A 27,602-nucleotide genomic window follows, 5' to 3' on the forward strand; every position below is an offset into this window, starting at 1 on the left:
TGTTCAGGGGCTACCAGGGACCCCGCACACAGCAAGCGCCGCTGCTCATCCCCTGCAGCTAGCTCTTCTGGGGCAGCTCCATCTTCCCAGCAGGGCAGCTGGCTCTGCTACTTTGTATGTGCCGCCCAGAAAAAAAATGTTCTTCTCCAAAAGAAGGTCCACTGGCCTATGCCAGGAGAGCAGAGCCCCTCGGCCACACCCCCTCCATCTCTCCAACTGTTACTATGGAGTCATTTGAGAAACCACAGTAACTTTCCCAGGCCTCAGGTGTCACACCACATAGGAAAGAGTAGCCAGCTGCCAGCCTTGGGCTTCTTAGTAGCAAAGGCCGCTCAAAGGAGCAGCAGGGCAGAGCTGCCCTCTGAGTTTGCAGTTGACTGCCCAGGCCGTCCTGGTTGCAGCCCTGCTCCCGGCCTCCCTTTTCCCAGGCACGCAGCTGCGGGACTACATGACTGCAGGGCCCTGTCTCCGCGTGGAGCATGGACCACCTACTCGAGCAGCTCGCTTATTTGCGGAGGCCTGGGACTCTTCGGGACCTAGCAGGAACGGAGAACTCAGTGCCTTATGAGGCCAGCTCGCTTTAGTGTAATCAGAGGAGCCTGCCATCACACCCTCCTTCAGCACCACGCTGGTGGGGATGGAGACAAGAGAGAAGGAGTGGTTCCTGTAGGAGGGTCACCAACCTGGTGGCCAGAGCTGACCGACATCACCTTGGTACAAGTGCACTTAAGCCAGAGTACTGGTTTGCTAGGGCTGATAACAAAATACCGCAGACGGAATGGCTTAAACAACAGAAATGTGTTGTCTCACAGTTTGGCGGTCGGAAGTCCAAATCAGGGGGTTGGCAGGGTTGTTTCCTTCGGTGGGTATGAGGGAAGGGTCCATTCCACGCCCCTGTCCTTGGCTTATAGATGTGTCTCCTATCTGTGTCTTCCCATCTTCCCTCCAAATGTGCCTGTGTCCAAATTTCCTCTTCTGAGAGGACACCAGTCACGCTGGATTAAGGACCCCCCTAATGACCTCATTCTAACTTGATACCTCTGTGAGGACCAATCTTCAAATAAGGCCACATGCTGAGGTACTGGGGTTGGGACTTCAGCAGAGAGGAATTTGGGGTTGGGGGATACAGTTCCACACATCACAGCCAGTTTAGCCTCACAGTTATTAGGGATGTCAGTCACCTACAGGGATGAAGAGCACTAGAACTTCACCCCACAACTTCAGTACCAGGTGGTGTGCTGTGCCAGCACAGGCTCGGTCCATGTCCTGCCACCTGTACAAACACTGACAGCAGACTGACCACAGAGCAGTCGTGCCACCTCCTCTGCAAAGTCTGTGAGGCCCAGGTTCTGCCACGTCACATCCCGCAGGCGCCTTGTGCGAAAGGTTCGGTGGAAAGGTTCACATACCAGCTGCAGGCCAGCTAAGCTTGTCAGGATCAGGTGGCAGCAACCCCATCCAGTGGGGCACGGGGTCTGCAAAGTCTGGGGTGAGGGCGCCATTGCAGAAAGCAGAGGCTCCTGGGATCCTGGGACTTGAACCTGCATTAGCTTGTCTTCCCCCTCTCCATGCATTCCTCATTTCACCTAAGAAACAGCCACCCTGACATCTGTTGTGCTAATTCAAAGGCCTCTGTGTTGCCTAGTGAGAAAGATCACTGAAGGCTTGCAACAGCCACCTCTGGTGTGTTGAGGCTCTCTACTTGAGTCTCAAATGACAAGGAACCTGCCAGCAGTGTATAGATTCAAACAAAACGCTCACGTATCTATCACTGTGTGCACAAGTATTTTTTTTCTAGGATTCTAGATCTTTAATGTCTCTCTTGGAAATAATCTTTATTTTTTTAAAATGAACACACACACACTGTTGATCATGAAAACACCCTCTAAACACACTCCCTACCCATCCTCAACCTCAGCTCTACTCCCCAGAATGTGCGGCTGCATATTATAAGCAATGCAATGAGTCTCGACGGCAAAGCTCCCCCTTTCTAGACTGCTATTGCAATATATAGCTTAGACTTTACCACTGGGGGGAAAAGGAGGTAGTGACAAAGGAAGAAGGCTTTTTTCTAACTAGCAGGATTCAGAGGTGATAAGATATAGCTGGTTTAAGGAACTAAAAGAAATCCAGTATGACAAGCAACAGTTTTTTAAATTGAGATATAATTCACCTGCTATAAAACTCAGTTTTTAAGAACATAATTCAGTAGTTTTCAGTACACTCACAATGCCATGCAACCATCACCACTTCCCAATTCCAGAACACTTTCATCACCCCAGAAAGAAACCCCATACCCATCAGCAATAACTCCTCACCCCTCCCAGCCCCACCAGCCCCTGCCAACAACTAATTTACTTTCTATATCTATGCATTTGCCTCCTCTGAACACATAAATAAAATGATACAATATTTATCCTTTTATGTCTAATTTCTTTCACTAAACATGCTTTCAAGGTTCATCCATATTTTAGGGTGTGTCAGAATTTTACCCCTTTACGGTTGAATAATATCCCATTGCATGAATGCAACATATTGGTTTTTGTTCATCCATTCATCACTTGATGAAAACTTGGGTTGTTTCCACTTTTTGGCTATGAAAGTTCATGTACAAGTTTGTGTGTGAACATGTTTTCAAATGTCTTGGGAGTATACCTAGAAATTGGATTGCTTGGTTACTGAAGGACAGGAATGTAGTTCAAGGGCAGCACGGAAGACCAGTGAGAGGAAAGCTGTGTGTCAGTTTATAAACAGACAACCGCACGCTGGGCAGCTAAACAACAGAAGCTATTTCTTCACTGTTCTGGAGGCAGGAAGTCCGAGATCAAGGGGCCGCAGCTCTGGGCTCTCCCGAGGCCTCTCCTTGGCTTGCAGATGGCTGCGTTCTCCCTGTGTCCTTGCGTGGCCCCTTTCTCTCTGTGTGCATGCCCTTGGTGTCTCTTCCTCTTCCTGTAACAGAACCAGTCCTATTGGATTAGGGGCCACTCTTATGATCTCATTTAATCTTAATAAACTCCTAAAGGCCCTATCTCCAAATTCATTCTCGTTGGGTGTTAAGGCTTCAACATATGGATTTGGAGTGGGGGGGTGGGCACAGTTTGGTCCATAACCAAGTGATAAGGCAGGAGGTGAGTAGAACCAAAACCAGATCCTGGAGAGCCACGGACACGTGTTTGGGGGCACGCGTCTTCACCCACCCACCCTCAAGGTCTCCTGGGAATTGGCTCCAGGAAGAGTCCCCTTCTGTCCTTCAGCTTCCAGACAGGACTATGCAGCTCAAGGCACATTTCTCAAGGTTGCCTGGGTGAGAGTGGACCCAGTGGGAATCATTAGAGAGAGGTTGCCTAGGTAGCAAATATGCCTGGGAGGAATGCATGCAAATTAGATACAAACGACCTGCCTAACTAGGCTGCATTCTTCAGGTCAGCTGCCCAGGGCTTTTGAAAAAGAGTCTAAGCCCAAACAGAGCAGTCCGTTTTTCTTGCTTTAGACAAGTTTGAGGGTCTGTTGTGCCAGGGACTGTTCTAGACCTTGGGACCCTTGCAGAGTTTGTGTTCTAGGCCTGCACTGTCCACTATGGTAGCCACTGGCATGGTTGGCCATTAAGGACTTACAACATGGCTAGTCCGAACCAAGATGTGCTGAAGAATAAAATACACACCAGATTTCAAAGACTCAATATAAAATACCTCATTAATAATTTTTACGTTGAATGAATGCTAAAATGATAATATTTTTGATATATTGGATTAACTTCAATGTATGTTATTAAAATTAATTCCATCTATTTCTTTTTACTTTGTTTAAATAGGACTCCTAGAAAATTTGAAGGGTGTATGTGACCAGCATCTGCAGCTCACATTGTTTCTATTGGACTGTGCTGCTCTAGAGGCTCCACCAGGAGGCGGTGTCTGATCAAGCTCCCTCCCAGGCCTGTAGTCACGGGTGCCTCAACTTGGACCGCCACTCCTAAGAATTAGAAGACTTGGAGCAAATGCCTCTAGCTGATGATAGCTGTCTTAATGAGCTCCAAGTACTGGGATAAATGGGAAAAGGAGAAAAAAGAGATGAGATGAGCACACAGCCAGGGACACTGGAGAGGGACACTGGAAAGACCCTAAAAGTGCGCTGATGCCTGAGAGCCAGTTGCCAACTTGCCCCCTGTGAGAGGCAGAATACTGGTCCCTAAAGATGTGCATGTTCTAATCTCAGGAGTCTGTCAATATAATATCTTACATGGCAAAAGGGACTTTGTGGATGTGATTAAGCCAAAGATTTGGAGATGAGGAGATTATCCTGAATTATCCAAGTGAGCCCAGTGTAATCACGAAACTCCTTATAAATGAAAGCAGGAGGTAGGAGAGTCAGAGAAGCAGACGGGACAGTGGAAGCAGAGGTTGGAGTGATGCCATTGCTGGTTTTGAAGATGGAGAGGGGGCCATGAGCCAAGGAATACAGGTGGCCTCTAGAAGCTGGAAATGGAAAGGAAATGGATCTTATCCTAGCACCCCCCGGAGGAAATGGCCCTGAAAAACCTTGATTTTAGCCCAGTGAGACTCACCTCAGATTTCTGTCCTCCCAAAATGTTAAGATAATAAGGGTGTGTTATTGTACGCACTAAGTTCATGGAAATATGTTGCAGCAGCAACAGGAAACTAATACACCCCATGCCTGCTGGGTATTTCTTTGAGTTACCTTCCTCACGAGCTGAGAGAGCCATTTCCTTCTAAGATGTAGGGGGGAAAGCCCTGGACTGAGTCTTCAACCTGCCCTGTGCATCTTTGGACAAACCCTTTTCCTCTCTCTAAGGGTCGGGGCAAGGAGATAGAAAACCTGTGTGGAGTTGTAGTGGAGAAGAGAGAATATTAGTCTGTACCAGGTGTCAGCATGGATGTCATTACCAAAATTAGGACAAAACAAGTGACAAAGAACTGGATGGTAGTTCATAATGAATGATTTATGAGCGCACCTGCCCAGGCCACACTGAGTGTTCAGCAGCTTTTGACCAAAAGGCATGACCCCCATGCCCCACCCTCCCTATTCACCTGATCTCACCCTGAGTGACTTTTTTTTCACTTCCCCAGATGGAAAACATTTAGCCAATGTGGAAGAAGTGAAACAAAAACAACAGAAGCACTAAAAAGCATCAAAATCGACAAGTTCAAAAACTGTTTTGAGCAGTGGAAAAAAACATCTCAATAGGTGTATTGCATCAGATGGAGAGTACTTTGAAGGTGACTGAAGTTTAAACATGTAAGAATAAATACACAATTTTTAAATAAATAAATTCCATTTTGGGGGACCCCCTCGTATAAGCCAGCTTCCCCCTGGCTATGAGAGCACACTTTCCACCAAGAACAGGGCAGTGCGTGTCCCAGAATGGAACTGGCCTCTCACCTCATGCTGGCCTGAGTCCAACAGGCTGGCACCACAGAGCAGAGAGGGGCAGAGCAGAGGGGGACCACTGTGGAGTGCAGCTGCGTAGCTACAGAGGGGCCTGGCCCCAGGTCAGCCTCACAGCCATGCCATATTACCATGGAGCTGTTTTCATGAAACAAAGTTTCCTCCTTCACTGCACCCCAAATTGGGAATCCTTGTAAGTGTTGGAATTGGCGCCAACCATCGTCGGATGACACCTCCAACTCGTACCTTAACTAAAGGCAGCTCCTTCCCTGAAGATAAGTGCCACAGTCCTAAAGCGAGGCTCTTCATTCCCTGCACTTGCCAAACAGCTCAAGGTCTAAAGGGGGAGAGAGGTAGTATGCCCACCATGTCCAGCCCGGGTCGACTGGGCTCTGCTCCATGTCTTCACTCAGGGACCCAGGCTGTTCATTCACAGGGCAGTTGCTGAAGCATCGCCAGTCTGGCAGAGGGAAAAGACACACGGACAGTTGTGAGTTGGCTCTTGATGCTTCCATTTATGCATCACTTGTATTCACATTTCATTGGCTAAAGCAAGTTGTAAGGCCAAGGCCAATATTACCTGGGGTGTCTTTCAGGAGAGACAGCAAATATTTTGAACAATGACACAATATTCCATCCCTTGGCACCACAGTGCTGTTTCCAGATATTATTCTTCTTTCTCCATACTCTTATTTTCTTTTTTTAAAAAAACCCTGTTTCCCATGGACAGACCTCCTAGAGTAACACGTAGACCCTCTTCTCTTCTAGCTCTTCACAATCTTCCTAAAAACCTGAGAGTCATACTTAGTTCCTCCCTCTCCCTGACCCCATATCAGATCCTTTAGGATGTTCCAGAGCTTCTAAATCTGTCACTTCTCTCAGTGTTCACAAAAGTCACCCTCTTCCAAGCCACCAGCATCTCTCACTGGAACTACTGCTGCAGCAGCCTTCTGAACATGATCCAACCATCCGGGTAGGTCAAGTCCCACTATTGAATCCTGTAGTTTGCACTGGACTTCAGGGAGAGTGTAAAATACCCTTTCCTTAAAAACAGGCTTCTGCTTGCGGCCTCAGGCCCTGCCACTGTCCCCAACACCCCACAGTCCAGCCACTCGGCTTCGGTGTTGTGAACTGACCCTTTACTTACTTTAAGGCTTTGATAACACGGTTCTTTTTGCCTGGAACTCTTTCTCTCAACCTCCTCTTCTTTCAGGTCTCAACTTCTTCACTGAAGCCTTCAGATCTGGTTGGGTCTTTCTGTGCGTGTGCTCCTGCAGCGCCCCCTACTGCTCCCTCTGAAACACGCAACACTCCTATCTGCGCATGCACAGTGCTTCTCTGGCCGGAGTGACTAGGAGCCGCAGGAGGGGCTGTCCCCTCCGGGCTGCGGACCAATACAGTGACTGTGCTCAGTAAATATTTTTTCAATGAGAAAATGAATTTGTCATACATAAAGGGTGAGGGAAGGAATGAATAAAGGTTAATAGGTATATTATTCCCTTCCTGCATTTCCCTGTGTCTTTCCAGACCTCACAAAATGCTTTCGTCACCCACAGCTATTGGGAGAAACCTGGTTTTATACCTGAGAGAGTGCTTCCCTCTTCCCTCTTCCTAACTCGGCTGTTCTCACCTTCTCCCATCCTCCTTTTCAGCACACCCCACAGGTCTTCTAAACTAAGACATCTGGAAAAGACTGGAGCATCACAAAGATGTTGCCTCTCCTCAGATTCAGTCATGAGCAGAAGGACTTGAATGACACCCTGAAAAGAGAAACATAATGTTGCGTGACTGGGATACATGCTATGTCTGGGCTGATGAATCTGTCTGCCAAACCAGGCTGTGCTATGGGTGTGATGTGGACCTCTTGGAAAGGCCCCAGGATGAAACCGTAGTTCCTCCCTCTAGGCTGAGACGGTATCTGAAACTGCAGCACTGGGGACAGTGTTAGTCTGCTAGGGCAGCAATAACAAAGTACCACAGACTGAGTGGCTTACGCAACAACAGAAACTTGCTTTCTCACAGTCCTGGAGGCTCGACATCCAAGATCAAGGTGAAGGCAGGTTTGGCTTCTGGTGTCTCTGACCTTGGCTCCCAGACCGCTGCCTTCTTGCCTCTGTGCACACACAAGTGTCTCTGTGTTCAAATTTCCTCTTCTTACAAGGACCCCAGTCAGACTGAATTGGGGCCAGTCCTAACAGCCTCATTTTAGCTTAACCACATCTTTGAAGGCCTTATCTCCAAATATAGTCGTTCTGAGGTACTGAGGGTTAGACCTTCCACATACGAATTTGTGGGTGAGAGTAGGAGGAGACACAGTGCAGTCTATAGCAGAGACATTCCCTGGTTTTAGGATTCAACAGTTCTTTGGGGTTCTCCCAATAGGGAGAGTAACTACTGGATGAATGAGTAAATAAATTTGTTGTCCATGAAAGGGACAAGATATAATTAATTTTAAAATGAATGGGCGTGATTAATTATATGTAAATTAGCTCTCTAATTCAGCGAAGGACTGCAGAGAAGGCCTGGGGGCCCAGGCACCCAGGTTCTTCCTCTTGGTTGTTTCATGCTTGAAGTTTGTCCTTACAGACCGAAAACAAGAAAGCATGAACCCAGACATGTAAAGGGAGCTGTAGACTTAGCGCTCCTCTGGCCTTCTCTGCATTAAGCCTGGGTGTTAATAGGCCATGTTCACAAAAGCAAAATCCTGGGACTCAAGCAGAGTGAGAGGTAAGATCAGAACCCTATATATAAAAGTCCAGAACCTGAAGGCCAATCCTCAGTTGGTACTTTTTTAAAAAAATGCCCCCCACCACCAGCCAAAATTGAAGGTGGGAACCTATGTTTGTCTCTGCCTCTATAATTAGTAAAGTGAAAGAAAGTTTCCCATCAGAATTCCCAGTGGTGGGCTTAAGAACCTGAATTTGTAGTATCAGTGTAGCCTGAAAGACCTCCAGGCAAAATTTTAGTGTTTCCAAGTCAGCTATTCTCACAGGTCCATGGCTTAAGCAAACACTAACTCTATCCAGGGAAATGCATTTTATTTTTATTAAGTATTTTTATTGATTATGCTATTACAGTTGTCCCATTTCTTTCTCCCCTTTCTCCCCCTCCACCCTGCCTCCCCTCCTCCCACCAGCATCCCCCCCACCCATAGTTCATGTCCATGGGTCGTGCATATAAGTTCTGTGGCCTCTCCATTTCCTATACTATTCTTAACCTCCCTCTGTCTATTTTCTACTTACCATTTATGCTTCTTATTTCCTGTACCTTTTCCCCATTCCCCGCCCTCTTCCCCACTGATAACCCTCCATGTGATCTCCATTTTTGTGTTTCTGTTCCTGTTCTAGTAGTTTGCTTAGTTTGTCTTTGTTTTTTTAGGTTCAGTTGTTGATAGTTGTGAATTTGTTGTCATTTTACTGTTCATAGTTTTGATCTCCTTTTTCTTAGATAAGTCCCTGTAACATTTCATATAATAAGGGCTTGGGGATGATGAACTGACGCGGGTCACGGCCTGCAGGATCTGGTGTCGTGGCTGCAATATACAAATACACACAGACTACAGAAATCCTGTGGAGGAAAAGGGATAGCACGGCCACTCTCTCAAGAGGAGAGCACCTCTGAGCACCTCGGCCACTCTGTCGACCCTTGCCTTAACAGGTTTTTATTGTTTTTCTTGGCCCCTTACATCAAAGATGGTCCTCATTTACTATGCATAGGTTTGTTTTGGGTGGTTATCTTTTACAGACAACAAAGGAGAGGATGTAGCTAAATATATCAAAGAAGGATATTTGCAATGTAAAGGGAGAAATGGTCGAAACCGGTTATGCTCCATACTTGGGAGGTCTAGCTCAGATTTTAGGAAGTTAAAGATACTCAGAAAACATTTGCTGCCTCAATTCATGGTGAGGGAGTTTTAGCAAGAGCAAGTCTCATAGCAGCCTAGGTACAATGCAGGCCTGATTTCCCATGGGAGAACCTGTCCGTGGACGTAGGTCCTGCTTGCCAACCTCTCTCCCCACTGGCTTTTCCAAGTGGGGGGCTGAGCCACATTTCCCACGCATGGCATAGTTCCCCACAATGAACTCCTTTAACTTGACCTTATCTGGGAAGCACTTTATCTGCCCTTTCATTCTAAATGATAGCTTTGCTAGATACAGTAATCTTGGATATAGGTCCTTGCCTTTCATAACTTTGAATACTTCTTTCCAGCCCCTTCTTACCTGCAAGGTTTCTTTTGAAAAATCAGCTGACAGTCTTATGGGAACTCCTTTGTAAGTAACTCTCTCCTTTTCTCTTGCTGCTTTTAAGATTCTCTTTTTATCTTTAATCTTGTCTAATGTAATTGTGATGTGTCTTGGTGTGTTCCTCCTTGGATCCAATTTCTTTGTGACTCTCTGGGTTTCCTGGACTTCCTGGAAGTCTATTTCCTTCACCAGGTTGGGGATGTTTTCTTTAATTATTTTTTCAAGTAAGTTTTAAATTTCTCGCTCTTCCTCTTCTCCTTCTGGAACCCTATGATTTGAATGTTGGAATGTTTAAAGTTGTCTCAGAGGTTCTTAAGCCTCTCCTCATTTTCTTGAATTATTGTTTCTTCATTCTATTCTGGTTGAAATTTTCTTTCTTCCTTCTGCTCCAAATTATTGATTTGAGTCCCGGTTTCCTTCCCTTCACTCATTGTTCCCTGTATATCTTTCTTTATTTCACTTTGCATAACTTTCACTTCTTCCCCTATTTTTGTATCTGTACTCAGTCATTTCTGAGACCATCCTGATTACCAGTGTTTTGAACTCTGCATCTGATAGATTGGCTATTTCCTCGTCGCTTAGTTCCTTTACTGGAGTTTTGATTTGTTCTTTCATTTGGGCCATATTTCTTTGTGTTGGTGCATCTGTTATGTTGTCAGGGGCAGAGACTTAGGTAATCACCAGGGTGGGGCAACCCATGTTGCTGCGTTGTGGTACAGTCTGGATGAATGTTTCTTCTTTCTCCTTGGTTGTCAGACTTCCATATAGTTCAATTTTCTGGCAGTTCTTGTTGTTTTTTGTTTTTAATTTTGTTGTTGTCCTTCTTTTGGCTGTGCAAAGAAGCAAAGCATATCTACCTACACCTCCATCTTGTCCAGAAGTCCTGGGAAATGCATTTTAAACACAGGCCTTAAGGAATTTCCACAGATAAAATCCCAAGAAAATGAGGTCCACAAACCACAAAAGCTGAAGCAATAAACCTCAGCACCAGACTCACAAGTGATATAAATATTGAAATTATAAGGTACAGAATATAAGATATATTAAATTTTTTAAGAAATTAAAGATGGACTTTAAAAACTATTGAAGGAAAAACAGACTATCAAGATTGGTGAAGAAGCCCTGGCTGGTGTGGCTCCTTGGTTTGAGTACTGGCCTGCAAAGCAAAGGGTCGTGGGTTCGAGTCCCAGTCAGGGCACATGCCTGGGTTGTAGGCCAGGTCCTTGGTTGGGGGGCATGTGAGACACAACCAACTGATGTTTCTCTCCCTCTCTTTCTCCCTCCCTCTCCCTCTCCCTCTCTAAAAATAAATAAATAAACTTAAAAAAAAAAAGATTGGTGAGGAAGATTTGAACAAGTAAAAGTAGAAATCAGAGAAGTGAAAACTTTAAAACCCAGTGGGCAAATTAAATAGCTTATATCACAGCTGAAAGAAGAAGAAACTAAAAAATATACATATTTGAAGAAGTTACAGAGGGTGTAGCACAGAGAGAACAAAAGGGGGAAATTACAAAGAATTGGTTAAGAAATATATAACAGAGTGGGAAGGTCCAACATACATCTAATTTATACTTTAGAAAAAGATGATAGAAGGGGGAGAAGCTATTTGAAGTGACAGCTGGGGATTTTTCAGAATTGACAAGACTCTCCTTCAAATTCAGAAAATACAATGAATCCCATGCAGAATATTTAAAAATAGATCCACACGAGACATAGAGTAAACCTTAGCACACTGAAGAGAAAATTATTACAATAGCCAGAAGTGTTGCTTCTTATTTCTCAATAACAACGGAATGATAGTAGCCAGAAGACAGTGGGACGCGATCCGAGAAGTGCTGAGAGTGCTGAAATAAAATAACTGCCAAAGAGAATTACAATTCCTTAAAGGCCCAGTCTCCAAATACAGTTACTTTGAGGTACTGAGGGTTAGAGCTTTCACATGCAAATTTGGGTGTGGGAATAGGGGGAGACACAATTATTCAGCCCATAACAGAGATATTCCCTGGTTTTAGGATTTACTGGTCTTACACAATCTTTCAAGAGAAGAAATAAAATTGTTTAGATACACCAAAAACTAGGAACCAATTCCCAAGATACCCTCTTCCAAAGAACTTGTAAAGGATATTCTTCAGAAAGAAGGAAGATAATCCTAGAATGAAGGTATGAAACATAAAAATGAATGATGAGAAAAGAAATAGGAAGCTAGCCCTGGCCAGGAAGCTCAGTTGGTTGGAGCGCTGTCCAGTAAACCAAAAGGGTTGTGGGTTTGATTCCCAGCCAGGGCACATACCTAGGTTGTGGGTTCAATCCCCAGTTGTGGCACCTACAGGAGGCAACCAATTGATGTTTCTCTCTCACATTGATCTCTCTCTCTCTCTCTCATCAATAAATATATCCTCAGGTGAGGGTTAGAAAAAAAGAAGTAGGAAACCAAAGTGAACGGTAGACATATATTTACTCTATCAAAAGTACAGCAATAATGTCAAACTTCGTTGTTAAAAAAAAGAATAACAATCTTGAAAAACGTATAAATGGAGAGGATTTTTTTAATCAAGTTTTTAATGTATGGAATCTGAACCCTGTCAGTGACAGATGCATACCTACATCAATTGTTTTTAGGTCAAACTGTGCCTAAATTCATTTTTAAATTCACAGCTCCAAGCCACTGAGCCAGCTCTCTGTACCTTGACAACCTTTCTTCCCAATGAGATGAGTCTGCTATAACAACCTCTGCTAATTCCACCGTAGTATTTATCATGGTGTGTTTTAATTACCAGTTTATCAGTCTCCCATTAGATTGGGGCTCCTTGAGAGCAGAGACCATCATGTTCACTTTGCCTTGAGTAAGTACTAATTTATTTGCTAGATGAGTAGTGAAAAATATTTCTATTCAAATGGTATGTATTTACCCATAATTATTGAGCAGTAATCTCCAACTATCCTATAATCTGACAAAATCCTCAAATTTAAACAAACTTATATGAGGGTTTGACTTAGTTTGTGGTAAATCATTTTTAAAATTTGCAGCTTTGGGACATTTTATAAAAAGCTGGTACTTGTACATATGACTGATAAGAACTTTAAAATTCATCATACATTTACTTCACTTTTTAGCTTGACCTTCTAGTAAATCTTTAGCTTCACTGATTTTGGCTGCTATATAAGGAGATCCTCCCTTGTCTGGGCGATTTAAAAGCATAATTTGTCTATGAGCATCTCTTATCTTTCCTTTATTGGCAGTAGGGCTTACGCTTAGTATTAATGCTGCTTCCTGTTTTGTCATTTTGGGTTCTAACCCCCCTCTGTTATAGCCACCAATGAAGGCAGATTTTGGTAGACTGAAAAACTTGTTTGACTTGAGGCTCCATATGCGTCAAGGCTTGCAAAACATAACGGCCTGCAAATCCTGCAGCAGCAATGGTCAGTCCAGCTGCTACCACTGTACTGGCCACGGCTCCTGCTCAGCTCCACTGCCTCCACTGAGAGCGTGGTTCATCCCAACCCAGAGGCCACAGCCACCCACTCCACGCCTCTACCAGAAAGCCCAGGATTTTGTTAAATACACATAACATTGTGCCCTGGCTGGCGTGGCTCAGTGGATTGAGTGCCAGCCTGCAAACAAAAGGGTCAACAGTTCGATTCCCAGTCAGGGCACACTCCTGGGTTGCAGGCCAGGTCCTCAGTAGGGGGTGCTTAAGAGGCAACCACATATTGATGTTTCTCTCCCTCCCTTGCCCTCTCTAAAAATAAATAAAATCTTTAAAAAAATACACATATCATTGTAGGAGTAACCACTAAAAAAGAGAAACTAAATGTAAAACTTTCAATATAGTATAGACAAGGAAATGGATGTGTTGGAAGGAGATTCGATCCAAACAAAGGTGAGAAATAAAAGGAAAATAACAGAGAAAGCAAAACCAGGGGATGTAATGACTGGAGGAATTCAGTATCTCCCCTCACTGGGGAGCAGATGAGAGCTTCTTTGTTCAAGGTCATGTGAAATATGGCATTGTATGGTTGTTGAATGGAAGGTCAACTATGTGTAGAAAGGTATATATGGCTACTGAGTAGTCAAAAGGGTGGGTGGGCTGTATAGGTTACTAATTCATTGTTTCTTAGCCCAACCCCACCCATTCATACTGGGCTTTGTGGTGCTGAGGATGGGAATCTACAAATCACATTTCCCCCCTTGGCAGCTGGCTCCCTATTAGATTCTGCCAAGAGGGAGCACAGAAAGAGAGACAAAACAGAAGCAGAAGGTGCCTGCTTCTCCCTGTTTTGCTCTCTATTGTCTGCATCACCCCAGTGGTTTTTCTGCCTGATAACAGCAGTTGACTGCTGTTTTTCCATTCTCTGTCTCACTTTCTGCCTCCGATGTACCAGTACCAGCTGTCCAATGCCCTCTTGTCAGACGTCTGGGTCTTGGCTCTTACAGGAGTATCCCTTCAACCTTCTAGATTCAATATCCCCAACCTCATCCCTTTGTTGGCTCAGTCCTAGGGGATGAAAGCTGACTTCTGCATCTATTATTATCTTTGGTTGATACGTATTCCCATTTTGTCATCTCAGCATTGACTAAACCCACTTAACCAATTCCATATGTTGAATTCTGTCTGCTAAAATAACTGGTTCAGTTTCTGTTTTTCTGGCCAAATCCTGATTGACCCACTCTGCCTCCTGTGGCCATATGACTAATTTTTCACCAGTGGGATAGGAGCAGCAGCAAGGTGGGCAAAATGTGGGTCATGTCCTTAACTAACTGTCCTATACTTCTGCATTCTGTCTTCTGGAAGACTAGAACACAGATTTGGTGACGGTGAGATGGTTTCAACTACGTGAATCAGGAGGATGCCCAGAACAGGACAGTAAGAAAGGAAGGATCACCTGACAGGTGTGGGTCAGTGGTTAGGCATTGTCTGTAAAAGGTCACCACTTCAATTCCTGGTCAGAGCACAAGCCTAGATTGCAGGCCAGGTTCCCAGTTGGGGTGTGCAGGAGGTGATCAATGTTTCTCTTGCACATCAATGTTTCTCTCCTTCTCTTTCTCCCACTCTTCCCCTTTCTGTCTCTCAATAAGTAAGTAAGTAAGTAAGTAAGTAAGTAAGTAAGTAAATAAGAAAGGCAGGACCTGGTGACCTCTTGGAGCAAGGCTACCCACCCACTCTGGAATGTTTTGTGAGGCATTGTGTTCTGGGATATCTTTGTTATACTGTAGATAACTCTAAAAAACAAAAATATAGAAGCCCCAAAACTTAAATAACATAATACAAACAACTCTTGAGTTAAAAAATAAAACATAAAGGAAATAAATCCTTTGTTACTATAAAAAATGTCCAAACCTGTACGAATTTTTATGAGTTTATCTGAGCCAAACTGATGACAACTGCTAGGAAGCAAAACCTTAACGAACTGAGAAAATGCTCCAGAGAATTGCAACTCTGCACCCTGCTTTATGCATTGCAATCCAAAGAGAGGACGTAAGTGGGTTACACGAAATCCACTGGTGATAGATTAGGGAGGTGGGAGAAAGCAAAGTGGGGAAACTTCTGGGTTTGGATAACAAGTAAAATGATAGACACATACTTCTTTAACGTAGGTGGGTACAGGGCAGTTAACAGTCAAAAATTAACTCAATAACACGGGATTTGTGCAGTATCTGTGTTTTGAGGAGTCTGGAAAAAGGAAATTACTTTCACAATCCAAAGGTATGTTATCATGGATGCGAAAAAGACAATAGACAAGTTTAATTAAGGTAAAGACTGACTTTTATCAGGAAAGATTCTATCTAGCCTAGGATATGACTGCCTGCCATGAAATGCTTTGAGTTGATGTTTTAATTTCCCACCATCCTTTGTGGTTACTTTTGTTCTTGGAGTTTATAAGGCCGCCACGCAGGTCTCCCTTAAGTTTGTCAGGTTTAGTACGTGGCAGTTTTTTGTCCACACCTTAGAACTGAATAGCAATAAAAAGCACTACCAAAGAAGTGTTTCAAGGGTAATTAACATTTGGCTTTGAACATTTTTATCAAAAAAGAGAGATTGGGTCCTGCTTGGTGTGGCTCAGTGGATTGAGCACCAGCCTACAAATCAAAAGGTGGCTGGTTCGATTCCAAGTCAGGGCACATGCCTGGGTTGCAGGCCAGGTCTCTAGTTGGGATTGTGCGAGATGCAACCTACCAATGTATCTATTGCATGTTTCTCTACCTCTCTTTCTCAATCCCTTCTCCTCTCTCTAAAAGTAAATAAATAAAATCTTTTTAAAAAGAAAGAGACTGGGCCCTAGCCAATGTGGCTCAGTTGGCTGGAGTATCATCCCATACACCAAAGGGTCATGGGTTTGATCCCCAGTCAGGACATGTACCTGTGGGTTCAATTCCTGGTTGAGGTGTATGTACAGGAGGCAGCCAGTCAATGTTTTTTTCTCACATGGCTGTTTCTCCATGTTTCTCTCTTTCCCTTCCTTCCTCCATTCCTCCCTTTCTCTCTCTCCTTCCTTTGGAGGGGTATTTAAAAAAAAGAAAGATTGAAAGCAAATGAAGGAAGCTTTATCTTAAGGACTTAAATATGAAACAACACAGAAAAATCCTCAAAACAAGAAGAAAAAAACTAGAGGTAGAAATAAATAAGGTAGAGAAAATTAACAAAAAAACAAAAGTTACTATTTGAAATTCTAGTAAGATAGAAATGATTCAGGCAAGTCTGGTGGAGAGAAAAAAGGAAGATGCAAATAAACATGTAATGCATAATAAAAAGGGAAATAACTACAGATATAAATATTTTAAAATAATAAAATAAAATGTTGAGCAGTATAAACCAATATATTTTAAAATCTTGACAAGATGAACAAGTTACTAAAAGTATAGAAAATGTCAATACTGAAATAAGAAACAGTAAACTATGACAGATCAATGACTATTAAAGAACATGAAATTTTAATTAAAAGAGGCCCCAGAAGGCTTAACAAGGGAATTCTACCAAGCCTTCAGGGAACAAATAACATTTGCAATATTCAAATCATTACAGGGAGAAAAGAAAAAGAATTTATCTTATTTTATTTTTTAAAATGTGGAACGCTTCACGAATTTGCGTGTCATCCTCATGCGGGGCCATGCTAATCTTCTCTGTATCGTTCCAATGTTAGTGCATGTGCTGCCGAAGTGAGCATGAAAAGGAATTTATTTTATGAAGCTGGTATGTCCTTGATTCCTAATATGAATAGGGACAATTTGGGAAAAGACTATTAGAGGTCCATGTGACTTTCTAAGTGTGTATACAATTCCTAAATAAAATATTAGATAAGCAAATAAAATAATGTATTAAAAATAAAAACAAAACATCACCAAGTAGGTTTTAGTAAACATCAGAACATTAACAATGCAATGAATGTACTCCATTGTGGAATAAAGGAGGGAAGTTCACACGTGGTTGCCTCCACAGGTTGAAAAAAACATTTGATAAAGTTCAACATCTACTTATGATAAAAGCTCTCAGAAAATTTGGAATGGAAAGGAACTTCCATAAATTTATAAGGATTCTCTACCAAAAATTTCCCAGAAACTTCACACTTAACATAGAAACTTAATCTCATTCCCTTCTTCAGGAAGAAGACACAACTGGCCACCCCCACCACTGGTGTCAGTTGTGCTCCCTCTGAAACTTATTGGGGAACCCTGCCTTGCTTCCTCTTAGGTTTTGGTGGTTTGCTGGCAGTCTGGCTTGCAGCTGCATAGCTCCAATGTTTGCCTTTGTTGTCACATGGCATTCTCCCTGTGTGTGTCTGTCTTTAAATGGCTGTCTTTTTAGAAGGACATCAATCATACTGAATTAGGGGCCCACCCTACTCCAGAATGACCCCACCTTAATTTAACAAATTAACATCTAGTGTGGGGAACTGTTCCATGTGTGGGGAACTTTTCCATGTGTGGGAAACGTGGCTCAGCCCCCACTTGGAAAAGCCAGTGGGGAGCAAGGATGGCGGGCAGGACCCATGTCCATGGATAGGTTCTCCAGTGGGAAATCAGGCCTGCGTTGTACCTGGACTGCTATGAGACTTGCTCTTGCTAAAACTCCCTCACCCTGAATTGAGGCAGCAAATGTTTACTGAGTATCTTCATCTTCCTAAAATCTGTGCTAAACCACCCAAGTATGGAGTGTGAGCAGTTTCCCCCTTGAGCTGTAACATCCTTCTCTTTGAAGTAATTAGCTGTGTTCTGTCCTTTGTCGTCCTTAAGAAGTAATCACCTGTGGTGAACTTGTGCATAGTAAATGAGGACCATCCTCGATGTAATGTGCCCAGAAAAGCAATAAAAGCCTGTCCAGGTGGGGATCAGCTCTCTCTCTCTCTCTCTCAGGCTCTCTCTAGCCCTCTCGTCCTCTCTCACTTAGAGAGTGGCCACGCCATCCCTTTTTCTCCACAGGACTTCTGTAGTCCTTGTGTATCTGTCTATCACAGCCACAACCCAGGATCCTGCGGGCCAGGATATGTGTCATCTAGAACAACTCTATTTCCAAATAAGATCACATTCTGAGTACTGCGGTTTAGGACTTCAACATGTCTTTTGGGGGGGACTCAATTCAACCCATAACACTAGTAGAAAAATATAGACTATCTTTATGACTTTGGAATGAATAAACATTCTTAATTAAACACAGAAAACATAAACCATATAGTGAAAATTAAAATTAAAGATTTCTTCCAAGCAAAGACATGATTGGAAGAGTTAACTAATGAATGACAAACTGGGAGATGTCTTCAGCTTCAAAAAAGTGATCAATATCCAGAATATACAATAAAATATGCAAATATTTAAGAACAAGAAACCCAGTATAAAAAATGGGTTAAAGATACAAATGCACAATTAATAGAAAAGGAAATCCAAATTGCTAACAAGTCTAAAAAATGCTGAAACCTCATCATAATAAGTTAGGAAATTACATGTCAGCTTAAATCCACCCGAGTGCCCAAAATTAGAAGGTCAGAGAGGAACTTATTAGTGAAGTTATTAGAATCAGTGAAGACACGTAGAATTTGGAACTATCACACCCCTACACTGGTATAATTCAGCGTGTATGCCCTATGGTCCAGCAATCCCAGTCTTAGGTATGTGATCCAGAAAAACTCTTGCACGAATCCTAAAGGACATAAGTACAAGGTTGTTGATTGAATATTGTTTGTAGTAGCAAGGATTCAAGGCAGTGATGGTCTTCATCAGTAGGTGAATAATTAAGGATAGTGAATTAATAAATTGAAGTGCTATGCAGCAATTGGAAACGATCTAGATGTTTAAAAAAACATGGAGTTCTCTTCAAACAATATTGAGCAATCAAAGTAAAAATAGAAATGTACCCAATACCATGCTTGTAAGTTAAAAGCATATATATATACAAAAACATATATTATACATATACATAAGCGTGCAGACAGGGCTAACTCCATCTTGAAGATAATCTTCAGCCTTGACTCCTATGGCAGCCTGGACACTGTGCCCCACCAGGGATTCACACAAGAACTTGTGCTCTGCCTTGGGGGAGTAAAATGCCCTTGACCATTATCTGTCTCTTAACCAGCTCTGGTGACAGAGCCTTCTGTTATGTGACAGTCCCCCTCCCAGTAGATTATACATGCTCCTTTCCTAGCACAGGGACTCGCTGTAAAACACAGAACTAGGGGACAGAGGATACCCACATTGACTTGCTGCTACCCAAGACACACCTCACATGTGAGTTCCCTTAATAAACTCTTCCTGTAATGAAGCAGTTGTCAACCTCTTTCTTCCCTCCTCCAGCCTGGGAAATTTTGCATAACACATAGGACACATCTGTGTTTTTATACATCTTTTAGAAATATAGACATATCTAAGAATCATAAATTAAGCACATTAGAAAGTATGCCTGTGAGATGGAAGAAGAAATAGAAATGGGAATGGGGATACAGGGAGAAATAACATAAAAGAGTAGCTTTACACAAGTATTGTTAATAGTGTGTCAGGAATAAGATGGTACAGCAAAATCAGCTCTAGAAAATAAAAAGAAAAGCAGAATGACTGAATGAGAAAAGAAACACCATGGAAATGTTAATAAAAGGAGCCTTAAAAGCAAAAATCATTGGGAAGAACAACAAAGGGTATTTGCTACTGATAAAAGAAATAATTCACTGATATATTAACATGATAAACTCTTATGCACTTAACAACAGAACTTCAAAATACATACAGCAAAAACTGATACAGCTAAAAGGAGAAATGGACATATCCTCACTCATAATGGGAGACTTCATTACACTTTCTGGAGGGCACAGATCAAACAGGAAAAAAAAAGCAAATAGAAAAAATAAGTAGATAAAAATTAGATAATAAATCTATAGTCACACTTCTGATCCCAACACCTAGAAAGCACATCATTTAAAAACGCATACAGAACACTTCCAAAACAAAACCAAAAAAGCCACATACCAGCTCAAAAATGAAAGCTCAACAAATTCTTTTTTTAAAGGTTTTATTTATTTATTTTTAGAGAGAGAGGGAGGGGGAAAGAGAAAGAGAAAAACATTGATGTGTAAGAGAAACATCGATCAGTATGAACCATGGATATGATCTAAGGGGGGAATCCTGGAGGGACGATTGGTACCAGGCGGAGGGGGATAAAGGAGAGAAAAAAGAACGGGACAACTGTAATAGCATAATCAATAATATATACTTAAAAAAAAAAAGAACAGAGCTAGCATTTCCCAAATGTCAAAACTGAACAAGGATAGCACAAGGAAAAAACCATAGGCCAATTCCATTCATGAAAACAAATGCAAAACAATCCTAAATAAAATATTATTACATCAGATCCAGCAACGGTGAAAGAGAGAAGGGTGTGGTTCAATGTTAAGAGATTAAGCCAGAAAATAAAAACATCTGATCATATCAATAAATGCATACAAAAGATCTCATAAAAGTCAATTTCTGCTTTAATAAAAAAAAACCCTCTTAGCAAATTAGGAATAGAATTCGATAAAGAACCTCTACTACAAATCTACTGAAAATATAACATTTAGTGGTGAAACCTTAGTGTTATTCCTTTGAAAGTCCAGAATAAGACAAGGATTTTCTGTTATCATCACTATTATCCAACAATTGTTGGAAGTTTTAGCCAAACAGAGAGAATGAATTATAAAGATAGGAAAGACTAAACTTTCTTTTTTTTTTTTTTCCCTGACAGCAGAATCAACTAGCTAGGAAAGTATGTCAGGCTATTCCAGAACAAGTTAAGAGTGAGTTCAACAAGGTAGCCAGATCCAAGAGCCACATTAAAAACACAACGGCAGCCCAGGTCGGTGTAGCTCTCTTGGTTGGAGCATCATCCAGTACACCAAAAGTTCATGGGTTTGATTCCCGGTCAGGGCATCTGCCTAGGTTGCAGGTTCATCCCCAGTTGGGTGCATACCAAAGGCAACTGATTGATGTTTCTCTTTCACATCTCTCTTCCTCACTCTCTCTCTCCTTTTCCCTCTCTCTAAAATCAATAAGCATGTCCTTGAGTGAGGATTTAAAAAAAGAAAAACAGTAGTAACTGATTTAAAAAAATAAAATCACAGCCACAAATAAATAAAATCAGTGAAGTCCCAGTGAAAGAACCACAGAAAGCATGTACAAGATATCCCAGGAGAAAATTATATGTGTCCAAGGACAGAAGATTCAATGTTAAAAAGTCATAAATACTCCCCAAATTAACTTCATTACAATCCCAATCAAAATCCAAAGGAATTTTTTAATGAAGTTGACTAATTCCATCCCACTTCTCCCCATTTCCATTACAGTGCCCAACCAGGTTAGAACAAGCCAGGTCCCTTTCCTCACACAAGTCTAGGCATATGCTTGGGCACTACCTGTTCTGCTGCCCACCTGCTTCTTTGACTTGAATCACCCCATAAGCAGCTGATAAACAGAGTAACGATGTCAGCATAATACAAGCATGTCAGCTAATACACAATTTTCTCCAGGAAGTTAATGTTTTGAAGCAATGGGGGATGGGAAAAGGACAGCTTTAGTAATAAAAGAAGGTCTTAAAGGGAAAAGTTGCCTATTTGCAGAATATGTTTTCCTTGACACCCACCATGGCTAGTTTAGTGGCTTCAAAGACCACAATCCTTGCAATAAGGTTATGGTATGTGGCAAAGTTGTGAATGCAGGTGAAGAACCTGCAACTTATTTTCCCATCTTAAAATAGCAGATTAATGAAGGCTACACCGAGGATTCGATTTTTAATCTTGATGAAAATAGTCTTCGTTAGAATTCAATATCTCCAGGCCAGCGTTTCCAGGTTAATATCTCCAGAAAAACCCCAGGCTTTACTATCACAAAGGGACAGGAGATGTTGCTAAACACAAATATCTGAAAAATTTAACTGTGCTAGTATTCCTATTAGAATTGTTACTGTATTTTTTTAGCGCCCAGATTATAAAGTTGCATACATCTTGAGCAATCCATCTCTAATTCTACTTTTCCTGTTGTGGATGAAAAAGGGGCAGCATAATAAATCACAGGGTGATCTGATTATAAGTTCCTCACAGGGCAGATCGTGGTGGGTAGTCAACACCCCAGGCATATAACTTCTTTAGTAAAGAGTTATCTTTGCCTTAAGGAAGTCCTGTCCATTGTTTCTGTGCATCTATATTAGCACATATTTAAAATACCTGTTTTTCATAACCCTCAGAGAGTAACCACCCTCAAGAAAGTACATTTTAAATTATATTTTATTGATTATGCTATTACAGTTGTCCCAATTTTCTCCTTTTGACCCCTCCACCCAGCACACCCAACTCCCTTGGGCAATCCCCACATTATTGTTCATGTCCATGGGTTATGCATATAAATTCTTTGGCTTCTCCATTTCCTATACTGTATTTTACATTCCCATGGCTATTCTGTAACTACCTATTTGTACTTCTTAATCCCCTCACCAATTCACCTATTCACCCCAATCTGGTAACCATCAAAATGCCTTCTGTATCCATGATTAAGTCTCTGTTCTTCTTGTTTGCTTAGTTTGTTTTTCATATTCAATTGTTGATGATTATGTATTTATTGCCATTTTATTGTTCATAGTCCCTTAAACATTTCATATAATAGTGGTTTGGTGAGGATGACTTCCTTCAGTTTTTTCTTGTCTGGGAAGCTCTCTATCTGCCCTTCAATTCTAAATGATAGCTTTGCTGTGTAGAGCAATCTTAATTGTAGGTCCCTGGTTTTCATGATTTTGAATATTTCTTGCCAAACAATTCTCCCTGCAAAGTTTCTATTGACATCAGCTGATGGTCTTATGGGAACTCCCCTGTAGATAACTAACTGCTTTTCTCTTGCTGCTTTGAAGATAAAGTCTCTCTTTATCTTTAACCTTTGGCATTTTAATTATAATGTGTCTTGGAGTGGGCCTCTTTGCATCCATCTTGTTTGCAGCCCCTTGTTTGGGGCTCTGTGCTCACTAAATTTGCATGTCTATTTCCTTCATCAAACTAGGGAAATTTTCTTTCATTATTTTTTCAAACAGACTTCCAATTTCTTGCTCTTTGTCTTCTCCTTCTGGGACCCCTATGAAGCGAATGTTGAACTGCTTGAAGTTGTCCCAGTGGCTGCTTACACTATTCTCATATTTTTGGATTCTTTTTTCTTCTTGTTGTTCTGATTGGTTGCTTTTTGCTTACTTACGTTCCAAAATAATTTATTTTATTCTCAGCTTCATCCACTCTACTGTTGTTTCCCTATAAACTGTTCTTCATTTCACCTAGTGTGTCCTTTGTTTCTGACTGGGTCTTTTTTATGCTGCTGAGGTCCTCACTACGTTCCTTGAGCATCCTTAGAACCAGAGTTTTGAACTCTGCATAGATTCTTATCTCAATAGATTGCTTATCTCCATTTTGTTTAGTTCTTTTTCCAGAGTTTTGATCTATTCTTTTATTTCAGCCATGTTTCCTCGTATCCTCATTTTGGCAGCCTACCTGTGTTTGTTTCTATGTATTAGGTAGAGCTGCTGTGACTTCCTGTCTTGGTAGCCCGGCCTAATGTAGCAGGTGTCCCATAGGGTCCAGTCACACAGCCTCTCCTTTTACCCATGCTGGGTACTGGAGGTGTGCCCTTCATGTGGACTGAATACATCTTCCTCGTGTAGTTGAGTCTTGATTACTATCTGCAGATCAATGGGAGGGATTTACCCAGGTCAATCAGCTGCAAGGACTGGCTGTGACCACTAACCACAAACCTCCACCCTCTGTGGAGGATCAGCTGTGCAGGAGCAGAGTGCTAGTGCTATGATGTGTTCTGTAACTGTCCACTGGGTGCACAGGGTCTGGGGTTTCCTGCGTGGTGCAGGCCAAGGTCACCCCCCACTTGGGTTCTGCCCAGGCGCACCCTGCCTGAGCTATAAAGTAATCTGAGATGGCTGCTAATTGTGTTGGGATTGGTGATTCCCAGCCAAAGTCAAGCTGTGAGTCTAGGCTAGCTGCTGCTAGTGCTGGGCCTCGGGCCACTTAGCAAGAGGTATGGGAGCTGGAAGCTGGGGACTTACCGGGACTGGGTGGGTGTTACTTGTTTGATAGGATTTAGGAAGTTGTGAAGCATGAGCCAAGACCAGCCATTCATACGTAAGAGCAGCTGGGGTGGCCTATAAGTTGTGGTGGGTGGCATCTCTGGGGATCCCCAGGGCAAAGCAAACAGTGTTAGCTAGGTTGATGGAGTCTCAGATATGGCACCTACCTGCCAGCTCTGTAGCTTTGTGGAGGAAAGGTTCAGAAAAGGGACATTGGCCTCTGCCCACTTTTCTGTCTGGGAGAAAGCTGTCTCCCAGCTCCCACCTTGATGCCAGACACTTCGGTTTCTCCCCATATGCCACTGGTGCCTTTCAAGTTGCTATCCTGATGCTGGAGCCCAGAGGGAGTTCCAGAGGGAGTTAGTCTGAGTAAGTTCATGTGTGGGCTCTTTTAAGGGGAACTGCTTGGGACTCTGTAAGTTTCTTCCATTGACTCAATCTCTGCTGGGTTTTGCAGCCAGAAGTTATGGGAACTTATCTTCCTGTCACTGGAACCCTGGGATGGGGTCCTGGTGTGGGGCTGGGACACCTGACTCCCAAGATATTCCTCCTGAATTTTGATCCACAACATGTGGCTATGGGACCAGCCCATTCCACATCTCCATCCCTTCTACAAGTTTGGATGGATGTGGTTTCTTTAATTCCATAGTTGTCAGGTTTTCATTCAACTTGATTTCTGACAGTTCTGAGCGATGGTTGTTCTATATTTTGGTTGTAATTTTGATGTGGTTGAGCAAGGAGGCAAGCTGTGTTTACCTCTGCCACCATCTTGCCCGGAAGTTACAACAGAGCACATTTTTAACTAGCCTGTACAGTAATCCTATCTCTGCCTTGCTTTCTCCCACCTTCATGTACTATTCTTTATGTTCCCTCTTTAATTTCAAATGCAGAAAAGCAACTGCAAATTGTCATTCTGGGAAGCATTTTTTACAGTCTTGCTTCCAGGTATATCCTCAGTCTGGCTCCAATAAATGCTAGGCTCTTTTAAAATTTTCTACAGGTTTGTAAGTTCTTATCTGATACCATAAAGCCTTGTTATTTTAGTGCACTGTGTTACAGAACTCTAGGTTTTTCAGGAACTGCACGCATCAGGTTATAATAACAGAACCATCTGTACTCAGAATGAAGCAGGTCTTCTCTCTTCCAACAAGCATTCTTGATGGGTCCTGATTTGCCCTACAGGTAGCCAGAATCCAGGTACCCACTTCCCTCGGAGAGTGGAACAACTCCCAGGGGGGCCGTGAGGCAGTTCTCTAGAGTTTGGGAACCAGAGCCCATCAGAGTCCCCTCTTCTATCCTCCCTCCAGACCCTCAGACCACTCAGGAGAGGCCAAGTGAAAAGACCCAGAATTTTGCCCTTTACACGCTTGCAGATCTTGAACAAGTCACTGAACCTCTTCAGCTGAAACAAGCCAGCTGTTTCCTCTTTTTCCCTCTTTTCAGGGGCATTTTAGAGGGGAGGGGTATTGGGAGACAGGGTAAAAAAAGGTGATGGGATTAAGAAGTACTATTTTGCCATGTATAATGTGCGCCCATGTTTTTGGTCCAAACTTTCAGGGGAAAAAAATCTTTTTTTAAGTTTTTTATTCAGTTTTAACTTATTTATATTTAGATACTTGTTTTTTGTATTATGAAGGAATTTTAGCATTTATTTTTGAACATATTATGGTACAAGAAATTTTATGTAACAAATAATCACAAAACGCAAGAACAGATACAAGGTGCAAGAAGTTTTATGTACCTGTAACAAATTACAATATTTATGCTTCAAAGAAGGCCAAGAACTCTTCATCACTGTCTATATCACGAGTATTGTCGTCTTCAATTTCTACATTGCCGGTGTCTTTTGAAGAGTCACTTTCCTCATCCCGGTAAATTTCATCATCCTCAGTTCCATACATAGCATTGCTGATGCCACGTTTTTTAAACTATTCCACAACCACTTCCTTCCTGACACTTCCACATATCTTAGGATCCAATCACAAACCTGAGCAATGGCTGCTTTCTTGATCCTGCTTATAGGTGATTAAATCATTACCAGCTGACTGTATCCAAGATGTCCACCCTTTCTTCTTTAGGGCCTTAAAGGGCTTGTTTACTGACACATCAAGAGGTTGCAGTTGGCTGGTTGCCCACCAGGTATCACAGCAAGTTGGATTTTCAAGTCTGCTGTGATTGCTTTTGCACTTTGTGTAACATGGGCTTTGAAGTGATCAAAAACAAGCAAAGCTGGTATAATACGGAATTAGTACTACCCATGTATAATGCGCGTCCTTATTTTTCCCTCAAAAATTTGGGCACAGAAGTGCGCGTTATGCATGGCAAAATATGGTAATTGGTAGTTACAAAACAGGCATGGGGATGTAAGGTAGTGCATAGGGAATATAGTAATAACTATAACAATACTGTAATAACTATTTATGGTACCAGGTGGGCACTTCAATTATCAGAGGGAGCACTTTATAACCTATATGAATGTCGGTCAGCTGTGCTGTACACCTGAAATTAATACCAAAAAAAAGTGTTGAACCCAAACTGTAATCGAAAAAATAAATTTAAAAATTAATAAAATGAAATTCATGGGATAGAATTTTTAAATCACATTTTTGTTTTTTAATTTAAAAATCTGCCTTTGATTCTTGCCATGTCATTTATAGTTCTAGACCTGGACTTCAATTCTCTACGCGTCATCTGTAAAATGGGGTCTAAGCCCTCTCTGCCTCCTACCCACTAATCGAAGTTCCTGTCTTGCGAGGCGGGGATTCTCGCGGGTACGAGTTCTGACTGAGGAGACAGAGGAACGCATAGCTAGTGGGGAAGGCAGATGTGGCTGTGTTATCCCCAGGGACAGCAAACACATCCTCCCAGCCCCGTATTCCTCGCAGACGCCTCACCGTTGGCCCGATTCCCCAGCGTGCTGGTGCCACCCACCGACTCCCGAAGCCCAGGGTTAGTGGGCTGCCTCCCGCTGCGAGGGTCCGAGAGCGGACTACATTTCCCGGCGTGCGCCTCGGCTAGGGACCCCCACCACCCAGGGGCCGGGCGGCAGCCGGGACCGCGCCCGGGCATTGATGGAGGCTCTGGGCGGTAACCATCCTTTACACAGTTCCTTTTCGCTTTGCGAAGTGTGTCTGTCGCCCTCAACCCGACCCTGGGCCGCAGCCCCCACAGGGTCTGTGAGGCATGCTCCCCTGTTCTCCTTACCTCCTTCAGGCATCCGGCCTCTGGGTCTCAGGGAGGATCCGAGGCCAGGCTTTTCTCGCCGGGAGGATTCCTTGGCCCCGCGAAGTCCACACTGCTGTCAGTGGCTGGCAGCGGGCTTCTGGGCACCGGGGCTGGGCGCGAAGCCGTACAGTGGAAGACTACAACTCCCAGGCGGCACCGCGGC

General features: G+C 42.8%; 1 long non-coding RNA gene, 1 other non-coding gene and 1 pseudogene across 6 annotated transcripts; all 3 read right to left on the bottom strand.

The window, feature by feature from the left end:
- Window positions 1-1,927: 1,927 nt before the first annotated feature.
- On the bottom strand, window positions 1,928-27,572 carry LOC139440398 (uncharacterized). Of its 5 annotated transcripts, XR_011650625.1 has the most exons (6): window positions 27,419-27,572; window positions 7,034-7,163; window positions 6,551-6,698; window positions 5,650-5,863; window positions 3,202-3,300; window positions 1,928-2,949 (listed from the first exon to the last, which is right to left on the bottom strand). It is a non-coding gene; the product is annotated as an uncharacterized lncRNA (long non-coding RNA). The 5 variants fall into 5 exon arrangements; XR_011650624.1 differs by lacking the exon at window positions 3,202-3,300 and having other exon boundaries at window positions 1,929-2,949; window positions 27,419-27,571; XR_011650627.1 differs by lacking the exon at window positions 3,202-3,300 and having other exon boundaries at window positions 1,931-2,949; window positions 5,770-5,863; window positions 27,419-27,570.
- Window positions 12,612-26,115, bottom strand: LOC112320018 (mitochondrial import inner membrane translocase subunit TIM14 pseudogene; annotated as a pseudogene).
- On the bottom strand, window positions 16,706-16,811 carry LOC112320273 (U6 spliceosomal RNA). Its single transcript, XR_002976406.2, has one exon. It is a non-coding gene; the product is annotated as a U6 spliceosomal RNA (small nuclear RNA).
- Window positions 27,573-27,602: the final 30 nt, after the last annotated feature.

This window comes from Desmodus rotundus, chromosome 12 (genome assembly GCF_022682495.2).
Source record: "Desmodus rotundus isolate HL8 chromosome 12, HLdesRot8A.1, whole genome shotgun sequence".
NCBI lineage: Eukaryota > Metazoa > Chordata > Mammalia > Chiroptera > Phyllostomidae > Desmodus > Desmodus rotundus.